At 35.6% G+C, this 13,943-nt stretch overlaps 1 non-coding gene across 1 annotated transcript; it reads left to right on the top strand.

The window, feature by feature from the left end:
• Positions 1–13,323: 13,323 nt before the first annotated feature.
• Positions 13,324–13,385, top strand: LOC122229028. Its single transcript, XR_006206892.1, has one exon. It is a non-coding gene; the product is annotated as a U7 small nuclear RNA (small nuclear RNA).
• The last annotated feature ends 558 nt before the right edge of the window (positions 13,386–13,943 follow it).

The following is a 13,943-nucleotide window of genomic DNA, read 5'->3' on the forward strand; positions in this document are numbered from 1 at the left end:
CAATGTACGTATTTATCTTGTGGGAGAGACTAGATCCACGCAGCCTAGTCACAAGTCCTATCTCCAAGCCCTCTCTTCTTGTCATGACAATAAAATGTCTGATGCATAGTGAATCCAGAGGACTCATGCCAGAAAGAGATTTTCCTGAGAGTCTCCATAGCAACCACCTAGACTGCCACTGATACATTATCATAGAAATTTTTCCAAAATTTTGTCCTTCATTAAAATTTTTTTTATAAGATGAAACTGTCTTTGGATTGCAGCTTGAATATAAAGATGAATTGCTTACAGACTAAAAAGTAAGTAATCATTGATGACATCATTCTTCATTTTGATCATAATTCTTCCCATAGCTTTAAACCATTTGGGAAAACAGTCTTGTGTTTGTATTAGAAAAGCAGTGAAGAGTTTGTTGGCCTTCCAGTTAGATTTTATAAAAAAAAAAATTAACTAGATGTTTATGCATGTCATACTACGTTACTAATTTTCTTTCTTCTTCAATGTGAATACAGATTTCAAAATAAAACATTATGGACAATCAGTTCAGCCAAATCACCGGCAGATGATTAATAAAATAGGTTGCAGATAAGAGAAATGAAGGAAAAATGGAATAAGGAGAAAAAAGTAAAATTAAGTGTTTTTAACATTGCAGAGAAAATGTCCCTAGCTTTGTCTTACAAGTGACAGCTGTCTAACCCCAATTTTTGCAGCAACAAAATTTTTGTGACATATATTGTGGAAAAAAGTGACTAGCTGTTCATCAAACATTTCATTTTCTTTCCTCCTACTATGAGAGTCAGACATTTTTCTTCCCTCTTTATCCTTAGATGGCAACTTGTGACTGAGTTCTAGGCATGGGACATGAGCAGAGTGATAAATCACCACATCCAAGCCTGGCCCTTAAAAATATCTCCCAATATTATTCATGTGCTTCCTGATCTGCCTGGATATTGGGGTGACACTGAAAGCTTTGGATTTCTGAATGACTGCTGTGGCACAGAGGTTCCAAAGTCTCCTTTACCCCTGAGCTTCACCCCACTTTCTCCACCAAAGGCATTGCTTGGGACTATTAAGTGCATGAAAAATAGACTTATTTTCTTAAGCTGCTGAAATACTGGAGTTTGCTATAGCAGCTGGAGCTACCCTAACTACTCTAACATTTTTGATAATTTTCATTTGAGAGTCAGCTTTTAATAAACCTGACAGTAGCCAGCCTTCCCACAATAGGCTGAGAAAACAACCTGGTTACTTTCAAGTAGGCTACAACGCTTGGCTACAATCTAATCTTTGCTCTTAGGTTAGTCCCTGGAAGGGAGGAAGAGGGAGACTGCATCTAGTATTACTAACCCACTTGCACCCTTCACCTTGCCTTCCACCCCCTTATACAGTACATTCTTTCACTTTATCAATTAATAAGCTTTTAACTTTAAAGAAGTGGTTTGCATATTAAAGTAATCCAATAAATTAGCCTGCTTACGGTCACATACACCTATGGAAAGTTTTGCTCATTTTTCAGAAAATGAACCGTGTCACTAAGACATCTATGAACATAAATCATAATTTAGCAAATGATTTAAAGGAATGGTGCGTGGTTTAAATGTCAAAAATAAAGATTTCAGGATGTTAGAATGTACTTGCCAGATAATCTTTGATGGTTTCCTTTGTAAAAGTCCTAACAGAATGGAAGATTTTATAGAAGATTTTTTTACGTAGAAAAATTTTGAAAACTGATTTAGAGAATTTGAAATGAAAGTTTTATGCCTTTTGCCTACTTTGGGTCTATTTCATTATTCTAGGGAAGGTGGCACTCTAGATAATTTATGATACAAAATGGGGAGACATTATACAGGAACCAAATTTATAGGATGTTTCATCATAGAATTGGTCTGTTTAATTTCAGAAAATAGGTGTGAATAACAATGTTCATAGTTTTAAGAAGTGAGAGCCGGTTCAGCTAAAAAGGGACCTTGCCAAGAATAGGAAAAAAAAAAAAAGCATTGCCATCTGTCATACATTTATGCTTTTTTTTTTTTTTTTGGTATAATAAATTGTTTCCCCAACTAAATATAAGTTGAAACTTTATAAGCATAAACTTTACTACATAAATTTTCCCATATGTCAGTGGCTAAAACAAAACTAGACTATGTGGAGAATTTTCTTTCACATTGTCAGGGTTACTCCTGGCTTGTTTAGTTTGATTTTTGCATTTAATATTGTTTAGTTCACCAAGGACTGTCTACTTCTAGGGATGCTCTATTTCTTTAGGATACTATGATCACTGAATAAGTTACTTTTTAAAGTTTTCTATTTCAATCTCATAGTGTTCCGTGAACTCTTATTTAGGCATGCAGTCTAAGCATTATTTCTCATACCTGAAAGGGTCTAGCCAGCTCTAGATGCATCCAGCATTCTCACTGTTGTCAGGTAACATCAGGAGCTCTGGACCAATCCAATTCTAGGCCAACATTTCAGGTATTCAAAGTACATTTAGCTCCAACGATCTGCTTGCCTTTGGCTAAGAAGGCCTCACAGGTGTTCACGGACTTCTCAGATTGGCATTCTACATCTAAGAACACTTCCCACAATCTGTTTGTGTTATTTACCATCATGATCTTTGTGCTGCTAACCTTCAAAATGCAACGTTATAATGCACTGTCCTTGAGTTTTTATTGCGTGTGATGCAGAGGGCTTGATCTCTTTCAGCTACAAGTTTCAAAACATATGGAGAATATTACACCTGCAGTCTATGGTCAGCATTAGCTGCCTATTCCGTCGTGAGTGCAATTTAAAGTGTTGACTTTAATCTTTAAAGCCCCTCATTGTTTAGAAGCCACTTACTCCAGATGTCACATCTCTCTCTATGCATCATCGTGACAATTAAAATCACCTGCAGTGCTTCAGGTCCTAATCCCCAGTGAACTGTGGGGCGTTTGGGAGTAGATCACTTTCTAAAGAAGAACTTCCCTGAGAACCCTATGTTTCTGTGAATGATAAAAATACTCGAAGGTTACAGTTTGAGCCTTGAATGTCTTGTCTCTTAGAACTGTAGGTCTCTGGAGCTGTAATTAAGTGATGTTGATTTAATTTTTATTTCACTTTATGTTATTTGTGGCCAAGAGTGTAGAATGCCAAGTCTATTTTTTAATGAATCCGAAAAATAGCGGTTGTATATATTAAAAATAGAAAAAGCTAAAATTCATCTGTTTCATATTTGTTAGTGTGGGAGTTTCCACACCAGCGTGCTCTCACTCAAAGTTTTCTTTGAATCTAATTTTAAACGTCTTCAGTGAAGGGATTTGCTGTAAATCCTTTGGGGACTATTTCAGAATCCATAACTCATGGTAAGTCATTTCTCTAAATGCTTAACTAAATGTTTGATTTCTTAATGTTTTATCAGATGTCCGTCACTTATAAATTTGTGCTATGTGAAATAATAGCTTTCTTTTTACTGTGTACAAGCTTCAAAAGCTATGGACGAGGTGAGCCTACGCTAAATCATGTGCCAGACCACGGAACGATCTTTTGGGAAGAAAAGATTTTATATGTCTCTCTGTGTCTATATCTGTATCTCTATCCGTATCTTTATCTATCTATTCTGTTGTTGATGTTTCCCTGGAGAACATTGACTAGTACACTGATCTTTAAGAGCACATTTTTAAAAAATTACATTTCCTATAGTTTGATATGTGGTGAATTCTTTGAAAAATCAAATTTATTACAACACAGTTCTTACCATATATATTTTATTTGACATCTTTGTCTCGATATTGATCAGCGTTGGCTTCTATGTGAAATATAAAGAAATATTCACGACACTGGCATCTTTTATGTTTTTAAGAAGGTTAAGAGAAGATTTCATTGAAATGTAAAGAATCTTACTAGTAACAATGTAATAGGAAGGAAACCTTCTCATTGAAACCTGTTTTGTGAACATGTCAGTCTGCAAAAGGAGGAGGGATTTGTTAATATTAAGGAAAAGTTCCTACACTCCATCTCTGTCCTTTTCTGAATGCACAGTCTCCGATGAAAGCTCACCTTATGGCTGATACAAATGGAAATAAGGAAAGAAGACGAGGGAAGAGAAAACACTTGAAGTCCAATATTAGGAAGAAAAGGAAGATTATAAGAAAAGGCTCGTTGAAACAGAAAATAATTTCAGCCAGTGCACAAGTCAATCAGCAGAACAAATGCTGCTTCCAAAGGTCCTATTAGAGGCTGCTTTCCCTGCCTCACCCCATTTCTGAATGAATCTATTCACGTCTTCCACCATTTCCTTTACAGGAGCCAACCGTTTCTAGGTTTGCCTACCAAAATAATGGCTTCATTGACTCTTTCTTATATTTCAACTCTCTACCATATTAAACAAAATAAAACCTCATTCTTTGTTATGCTTTGATTGTTGCACTTTTCTCTTATGCATAGCAGGGCTTTCTTTATGCTCTCAAGAGTTTTTTTTCCACCTTCCTCTGGCTATAATCTCTAGGCTTCTACTTTTGTTCATAATCAAGTTATACAATTTGACAATCATCCACATTTTAAAACTTTTATGATTATTTTCACGTAACGGTATGCACTCTACCTGAGCCAGCTGTCTTAATCCTTTAGAGTGTGGCCATTTTCCCTACTGTACTTCTGGGTAATAACCATTGCCAATTCATCCCACGAAGTAAATTCCTCACTTTATTGAAATTGTTTTTATAAAGCTTAAGTTACTCACATATATACCCATAATCTCTCTCCCTCCCCCTTTACTCCGGTAAGAGTTTGAAACCCTATTAATCTATTTGTTACCATAGTTTCCAAAAATGCCTCAATATTAGTTTTGTTTTGTTTTTTTAAACTTGCCATGTACTCCTTCCTCAATGCAACAGATCTTTTAAAAATCAGAGAATCAAATTATGGTGCTAAGAGACATTTCTAGAGATCATCTAATACATTCTTTCTCCCCATTCCCCTCTCCAGCCCTTGTAGGCTGTGTGACAGCCTTGAACAAACTACTTAGCCCCTCTTTGCTTCAGTTTCTTTATGAAATGGGATAATCATGTGTGCATTATAGGGTTGTCGTGAAGATTAAAGTACTTAGTAGCCAACTACTTAAAACACTTGGCATATGCAGTGCCCTCAGGAAATGTTAGCTACTATTTTTCTTTAAATAAAGTTTTTATTTTAGAGTAGTTGGGCTTTACAGAAAAGTTGCAAAGACAGCATCCAGAAGCCCCATTTACTCTGTCCAGCTTCCCCTATTGTTAACATCTTAAATTAGTATGGTAAATTTGCGACAACTAATGAACCAATATTGATATGCTATTATTAACTAATAGTTTTTACCTACTTCTTTGTTCCAAGATCGTATCCAGGATACTGCACTACACTTAGATATCTTGTCTCTTTGGGTTCCTCTAAACTGTGATAATTTCTCAAACTTTCCTTGTTTTTGATGACTTTGACAGTTTCAAGTGGTAAGATATTTTATAGAATATCCCTCAATTTTGATTTGCCTGTTTTCCTTATGCTTAGACTGGAGTTACAGGATTGAGGAGAAAGAATAAAGGCATAGAGTGCCAGTTAAGAGTAGGACATCACATGATACCAAGGGTATATGCTATCAACATGACTTATCATTGATGATGTTAACCTCAAACACCTGACTAAGGTAGTGGTTGGTAGGGTTCTCCACTATAAAGTACCCCCCTCTAGCACCACCTTTTGATGATTTGATGCTTCCTTTCTTTGAAAGGAAGTCACTATGTGTAGTGACTTAAACCCACACTTAAGGTTTAAGGAGTTATGCTCTGCCTCCCTGAGGGGGGCAGTATCTAGGTAAGTATTTGGAATTCTTCTGTATCAGAAATCTACTCTCTCCCATTTATTTATTCAATCATTTCTTTGTGTCAGTAAGGAGTCGTGAGTATTTTTGATCTTTCAGGTTCTAATCCAATACTACCATGTTTATTGAGTGCTTAGCTTAGTTGTTCCAGTTTTGACCATAGGGAGTTCCTTCAGTTGACTCCTGGGTCCCCTTGACATATTCTTCCCTCATTGTTCTGTCTTTCCTTTTCTCCTCTCTCTCTCTTTTATCCCCTCTTTACTTTCTGGCACTCCCAGATGCCCCAGTCTCATATTGCATATTCCCTGCCCCAGCCCTAGAATCTCCAGAGCCCTGCTTCTTTTTTATTGGAGAATGGGTTTAAAACCCCAGATTTGGGTGCTGGGAATGCTTGTAGCTACCAGAGTGGTACCTGTTTCCGGGGCTGTCACTAGACAGAATTAAGAACTAACACGTGTATATACACATATACACAATAATTATCTCTATCTGCCCATTTGGGTAAACATAAATTCATGCAGATGTGTACCACTCTAATCCAATACCACATGGTTCCTTCTACCCTGCTAATATTTTATTAGCTATGCATTCATTCACACACCCATTCATGCAACAGAGTATGCTGAGTGTCTATCATATGCCAGGACCTATGCTTAGAACATGGTAGATGCTCTTCCTACTCTCATGTGGCTTAGAATTCAGTTACCAGCATAATTTTTTTACCTTACTTTTTTGGTACTACCAAGAACTGACACCATTCACACTCACAGTAGTCTGTTTTCAGTAGTCTGTTTTCAGTAGTCTGTTTTTGCCCACCACACTCCATTTCCCCACTTTCAAAACTGTACCATCGCCATTGACCATCCTTTTCCCTCTCTACCCTCATTTCTCTTCCTACAACTCCTTGTTCTGTGGGGATTTTCACCTCTCATTAAAACACACTCAACATATTACTACTCCCCATTTGTATGGCACATTCTTAACCTTCTTCTCATCTCATTTTTGACTGCAGAGTTCCTTAAAGAATGATCAGATTATTACTAAGGTGTTTGTCCATAGTGGCGTCTTATGATTACTACAGACCTGTATGAATTTGCACGGGATGCGTCAGAGAGGAGGCCCCACATGGTCTATTCACCCGACTCCCGCTGTCAGGAATTGGAGGCCATGCGTTACTCATCCATGTAGATACAGAATCTCTACTGGTGTGAAACTCTAGGGTCTCCAGTTTTAGTACTTTTATTTGCTGCTCGATGAAAAGAAAATTTCTTGATATTTTCTTATATTGTTACAGTTTGTAAATATTTTTATTACTGTAAGTTGAATTCAACCCAATCCTTCTCATTGCTTGAGGGGAATTAAAACTATCTCTGTCCACAAAAGAAATTCACTTGTAATTTTCTTTTTCATACTGTCCTAGTTTTGTTTTGATAACAAAATTATATTAGTCTATAAAATGGATTGGGAAGTATTCTTTTTCTGTTTGCTGATAGAGTTCGAGTAAGTCTAGAATTATCAGTCCCTAGATTGTTTGGAGTAGATCACTTATACAACTGTACGGGCCTGGTGACGTCTTTTGTGTTTGTTTGTTTTATGTATTTGGCCTCGGATTTGATTTCCTTAATGGTTTTAACACTATTTAGGTTTTCTAGTTGTTCTTGAGTTAGTTTCAAGAAGTTACACTTTTCTTAAAAAATTTGCATTTTTTGTTTTACAATTAATGATACGAAGTTGTTATAATCTCTCATTATTTTTATAATTGAAGGGAACTATATCTCTATATCTCTTCCTTCATTCTGAAGGTTATGTATGTCTACCTCCATTCTTTTTTCTTGAGTAATCTTTCCAGAGATTTGCTAATTTTATTAGTCTTCTCTAAAAATTACAGGGCTTTTCTAAAAATTACAGGGCAAACTGAATGTTTGTCTCTTATTTTATTATTTTTTACTCTTACCTTTGTTTTTCCTTCTATTTACTGTGTTGTATTCTGTTATTTTTAAATTTATAAAGATGGATGTTTAGTACATTAATTTTAGCCTTTTTTCTTTGCTAATATAATCATTTAAGACTTCAGATTTTGCTGTAAGTACTATTTTAGCTTTATATCACAAGTTTTGATAAGCAGTATTTTATTATCGGTTGGTATTGCTTTGTAATTTCTTTTTTGACCCATTGGTTACTAGAATTGTAATTTTATGTTTCCAAATGTGTGGATTTTTTCCCAGTTATCACTTTAATATTTATATTAAAATTTGTTTTAATGTTTACTTATTTATTTTTAATTTTTTAAGTTTATTTATTTTTGAGAGAGACGGAGTGAGAGGCTCTGTCAGCATGGATCCCGATATGGGGCTCGAGCTCACAAACCATAAGATCATGACCTGAGCTGAAACAAAGAGTCGGACGCTCAACGGACTGAGCCACCCAGGCACCTCTTTTAATCTTCATTTTTAACTTAATTGTATTATGGTTAATTTGTTCTGAATGATGTTTTTTCTTTGAAATTTACTGACACACAATTTATGGAAACACCTGTGAGACATTTTTGTAAATGTTTTATGTGTACTTAAAATGAACGAGTATTCCCTAATTGATGGAAGCAGTGGCCTGTGTGAAGACCTATGATCGAGTACATATTATTCATTTTTTTTCAATATTACTACTGATTTATTGCCTGGTTAATCTATCAATTATTTAGAGAGGTGTTAAAATTCTTTTCTTAAATTTAAATTTTTAAAACCATCCTTGAGATTTTATCAAATTTTATTCTATATCTGTTGAAGCTGAGTCAGTTGATTCATACAAGTTCAGAATTATTATGTCTCATTAGTAATATGCAAGTTTCTATCATTGTATAGTGATTCTGTGGCTTCTAAAGAATGATTTTTGCCTTAAAGTCTATTATTTTTTATATACTGATTATCATTATTGCCAATTTATCTGAATTTATTTCCACTATATTATTTTATTATTTTGTAGTTTCTCTTTGTTCTGCTTTTCTAGCTGTGTTTTTGTCTTCTTTCTTGCTATTTTATTATTATTTTTTTTATTTGCCGAAACTTTTGTTTACTATTTCATTTTTAGCCTCTACTAGTTACAAGTTAAACACTCCATGTACATTCTTTTAAAGATTATCTTAGAAATCTTAACATGCATACTTATGTTATCAAAGTCTCCTCATAAACAAAACAAGAACTTTGGACTGCTTTAAATTCCACCAATCCCTTGTCATTTGTACACCACTGTTGGCCAGCATATCATTCCATTTTGATCTCTCCTCCAAAAGACAGCCAGTGTTTGCTTAGATGCTTAGATTTACCCACAATTTGGGTTATTCTTTACTCATTATATCTTCTTCCATTTCAGACCTTTCCTCTTATATAATTTCCTATCCTTGTGCAGTTCAACCCTTACAATTTATTTTAATGATTATGTGTTAGTGATAAATATTTTAGATTTCATTTGTATGAAAAAGCATTCAAAGATTGAATTGTCAAAGATCATTTCATTTGGTAGGGGCGCCTGGGTGGCTCAGCCAGTTAAGCGTCTGACTTCTACTCAGGTCATGATTTCGCAGTTCATGAGTTTGACAGCTCAGAGCCTGGAGCCTGCTTCCGATTTTGTGTTTCTCTCTCTCTGCCCCTCCCCTGCTCATGCTCTGTCTATCAAAAATAAATAAACATTAAAAAATTTAAAAATAAATTAAAAAAGATCATTTCATTTGGCATACAATTCTAAACTGATAATTTATTTCTTTCAGAATGTTGAAGAAATTATTTTCCAATTTTCTGGCTTCCATGGTTGCTGATAAGTCAGCAATAAGTTTAATTGTTGTTTCTTTATGTGTAGTCATTATGTTGTCTCTGGTTTTATCAGGATCTTCCCTTTACCTTTAGTTTTCTATAGTTTCGCTATGATGTACCTAGTTATGGATTGCTTTTTATTTATGCAGCTTGGGATTCATTCTGCTTCCTGAATCTGCCAAGTAATATCTTTAATAAATTCTGGGAATTTTCTCAGCAGTTATGTCTTCACATAGATCCTGTCTTCTATTTTTTTCTATTGTTTTCATTTGAAACTCCATGATTTATATTTGATCTTCCTACACTGTTCCTCACATTTATTAATTCTCTTGTATTTTCCATATTTTTGTTTCTCCGTACTGAGTTTTCTGCAATTCATTCAAACTTACTTTCTAACTCACTAATTCTCTCTTCATCCATGTCTAAATTGCTGTTAACATTTCTTTCTTTCTTTTTAATTTCAGCCCTAGTAGGTCTATGTGATTTTTTTTTTTTTTTTCAAATCTGCCTGGTCATTTTCTTTGTTTCGAGTGTCTTATTTCTTAACCTACTTGATATTCTTATTTTTTCTATTAACATAGTAAGCATACTTATTTTATATTCTTATGTGATAATTCTGTTGTTTGAAGTGTTAACTGTGTCTGAATATATCCTTGTTGGTTTTGTTCTCATTTATGGAGCACTGTTTTCTTGATACATTTTGTTACTATTTTCTCTGAGTTTATATTAATGAAATCTTTAAGGCATGAATTGAATGTGTCTTTCTCCCATAAGTATGTGGATACTAATTCTATATTTGAAGTTTTGTGGTCACAAACCTACAAATCTATGCGGGTGGGCTTGTCATTTTGCAGTCTCCAGAGAGAGTTAGCTTTTCCTCTCTACTGATGCTAGGGCAAGCTAGTTTCCTTGCTGTCACCCTTTCTGGAGTGGGATTTATATATGTATGTATTTAGGCCTTCTATTTCACCAAAGGTGTACTGCTCTGTAGTTTCAGTTTAAAAAAAAAGTTTTTTTAAATGTTTATTTATTTATTTTATTTTTTTTTTATTTTTTCAATATATGAAATTTATTGTCAAATTGGTTTCCATACAACACCCAGTGCTCATCCCAAAAGGTGCCCTCCTCAATATCCATCACCCACCCTCCCCTCCTTCCCACCCCCCATAAACCCTCTGTTTGTTCTCAGTTTTTGAGAGAGACAGAGCATGAGCAGGGGAGGGGCAGAGAGAGAGGGAGACACAGATTGTGAAGCAGACTCTAGGCTCTGAGCTTTCAGCACAGAACCTAATGCAGGGCTTAAACTCACAAACTGAGATCATGACCTGAGCCGAAATTAGACGCTTAGCCGACTGAGCCACCAAGGCATCCCTGTAGTTTCAGTTTTATGTGGGGGTAACTACTGATAGCCCATCCACTCCTGGCAGAATTGATAGTACAAAAGTTCATGGTCACTTTGGTGTTTTCATACTTTTCTGGTTTCCTGCTTTTACTTTGTTTTTGGTCTTGGAGATTTCTTACATTCTGTTCAGCTCAATAGTATATTTTAATATTTTTTCAAATATAATTTTATTCAGAATGTTTTTATTTTTATTCTGAATGCTTATTCAGAAGTTTTTGGTAAGGAGCAAGTTGCTCATTGTATTTAAGGTATCACACTGTCAGAAACATAAGTATTATAATCTATTTTTAACCGATGTCCATCCTAGACAAAGCAGCTTTCAAATTAAAACAACAAAACGATGGTGCAATAGGAAACATCTTTCTTTTTAAATTGATTATCTCCACATTTAAGAATTCCTGTCTGGCTGGTTGGTGGACATCCAATAATTCTGCTTCAACATATGCAGCCTCATGTGTATTTCTATCTTTTAGGAAGAATCATTTTTTTGTGTGAGTGAGCTTTATGAATGTATTTCCCTTAAACTGATACTTGCTCTTGCTTATATATACTGAAAATGAATGACATTTTCAGTATATATTCTGACATTGTCCAATGACAGGAACTCTTGAATGTAAGGGAGAGAACATATGTAAGGTGGTAAAAATCTCTAAAAAAAAAATAAAATAACCATAGGAATATTCTTAGGAAGAGTCAAAGGTAGGCTCTTTCATTCTAATTCCCCCAAAGACTTTGAAAACTAGTATAAGCCAAAAATGCAACAGAAGGATCTTCCAAGAGTGAGCCTGAATAAATCTTCTAAGCATCAGTAAGTGTCATTGCAATCAAAGACATTATCTACCACATGAGAGGGATACTGAGCACATATGCAGTGCACAGGAAACCCTCCAGTCAAAGGTCACACGTTAATAGGCAACAAACTATACAAAATCACTTACTGGGGAAGAGCATAGATCTCAAATGCAGATTTGAATGAAACCACACCCTGGATTTACTCCTTCTTCCTGGTGTATGGGGCCCTATGTTGCCCTTGGGAAATGAACAATGCACTAAGAAATATTAAGACGGAGCTTGGTGGATAGAAACAGATGGAGCAGGCTGCTGGCAGTATAATGACTCTGAATTGCGTTTCTTGAGCATTTTGAAGTGGGAGAGAACAGAAGAGGAAAGTATGAAGAACAAGAGGAGGAAGGTACGGGGGCTGAGGTTTGCAGAACAGAAAGACTAGTTGTGGCAACCAGATGGAGAGACGTCTGGGGAACTTGTTTGGATATTCTCTGGTTCAATAAGGAAACTTGATTTTGGCTTGATTCAGAGCCCCTTTATGATTGCAACTACCCCACCCCCCCCCACCACCCGCCACACACACCACACTTATATCCAGTGACAATATGGAATGATGGAAGATTTTTGTATTCAACTTCCTGCTAAACTTCCTTAAACAAAAATATCTGATTTGTCTTCATAAATTGTATTTCCAACTCTGAAATGCTGATATAAAGAGATCTGTTCTAAAATTAATCTACCTGAAAACCACAACTATAATAAGAGTAGTTTTATACTTAATAAATTCCATTTGGCAACACAGGAAAAGAGAAGGGGCAGATATCTCCCAAACCTCCCAAGTGAAAATTCAGCATCTTTCCAGTATTACATGAAGTAGAATATGGTTTTTACTTTACTTACTTCTTTCATTCTCTTGGAGCCTTACTATGGCTATTTGTCTGAAAAGATGAACTGTACTTAACATTACCTAGTCCTTGCTGATTGGAATTCAAGAATTCAAGCTGAGGTAAGCATATGTGCTGAAACTTTGCAGAAATTCAGAACACTGAAGTTCAGCTAAAATGTCCAATCCAGAATGTTGTGGCTCTGAAATCAAGAGTTAGTCACCCCTTCCCCAGGCATTGTGTATTGTCACCGTAATCCTAATTAAAATAATAATTCTGATCATGGTTGATAGTTACAATGAGAAGACTTTTTTGTAAGTTTGCGGAGAGATGCTGGCACAAAAAGGAGACAGAATTACTGATTCTTGCTTTGGCAATTATTCTCACAAATACTCTGAAAAATATCAGGTATTCCAGGGGCACCTGGGTGGCTCAGTTGGTTAAGCATCAGACTCTTGATTACAGCTCAGGTCAGGATCTCAGAAATTGTGAGATTGAGCCTTGTGTTGGGAGCATGCTTGGGCTCCCTCTTACTCTCTCAAAATAAATAAATACATATTAAAATTCTTTTTAATATCATGCATCCCAGGACACCAGCGGCAGAGTTTAAAAAGCCTCTGTAAGTGTTACAGCTCTTTTAGAATTTGTCTAGCAGGTTTTCCGGTTTTTACCGGAAGACCCTCTCCACAATACGTTAAAAAAAAAAAAAAAGCCTCTGTAAAATCAACATTATCACAGTTTGGCACATATAAGCATCAATAAATGGTAGCCATTATGTACTCTTTTTTTTTTTAATTTTTAATTTTAGAGAGAGAATGGGGGAGAGGGGTAGACAGGGAGAGAGAGAATTTTTTTTTTTCAATATATGAAGTTTATTGTCAAATTGGTTTCCATACAACACCCAGTGCTCATCCCAAAAGGTGCCCTCCTCAATACCCATCACCCACCCCCCATCAACCCTCAGTTTGTTCTCCGTTTTTAAGAGTCTCTTATGCTTTGGCTCTCTCCCACTCTAACCTCCTTTTTTTTTTTTCCTTCCCCTCCCCCATGGGTTTCTGTTAAGTTTCTCAGGATCTACATAAGAGTGAAACCATATGGTATCTGTCTTTCTCTGTATGGCTTATTTCACTTAGCATCACACTCTTCAGTTCCATCCATGTTGCTACAAAGGGCCATATTTCATTCTTTCTCATTGCCACGTAGTACTCCATTGTGTATATAAACCACAATTTCTTTATCCA

The sequence above is a fragment of the Panthera leo genome, chromosome C1, assembly GCF_018350215.1.
Source record: "Panthera leo isolate Ple1 chromosome C1, P.leo_Ple1_pat1.1, whole genome shotgun sequence".
Classification (NCBI taxonomy): domain Eukaryota; kingdom Metazoa; phylum Chordata; class Mammalia; order Carnivora; family Felidae; genus Panthera; species Panthera leo.